The sequence below is a fragment of the Mandrillus leucophaeus genome, unplaced genomic scaffold (assembly GCF_000951045.1).
Source record: "Mandrillus leucophaeus isolate KB7577 unplaced genomic scaffold, Mleu.le_1.0 Scaffold3, whole genome shotgun sequence".
In the NCBI taxonomy this organism is placed as follows: Eukaryota; Metazoa; Chordata; class Mammalia; order Primates; family Cercopithecidae; genus Mandrillus; species Mandrillus leucophaeus.
The window spans coordinates 3,245,443-3,245,716 of record NW_012103142.1 but is presented as its reverse complement, the minus strand read 5'-3'; positions in this window follow the sequence as shown (position 1 = coordinate 3,245,716).

Sequence of the window (274 nt, the reverse complement as noted above, 5' to 3'; positions counted from 1 at the left end):
GCCGGTGCTGCATGTCTTAAACACCTGAGCGGGGCAGAGTTGGGGAAGGTGGGGATACCAAAGACATGCTCATGGCCCAAGTGGGTGTGACCTTCTGAGGGCACGAGTGGCCACTCTGGCTGTGGCTCCGGATGCTCTTGAGCAAGGGTCAGGAAGTGACTCAGGCCTCCGACTCTGCTGACATTGACCCCCACTCTGGGCCTGACTGGCCCTGTGTTGCTCAGCAGCCAGGTAGCCTGGGAGGGAGCCCTTGGAGGATCCAGCTGGGGGAGTC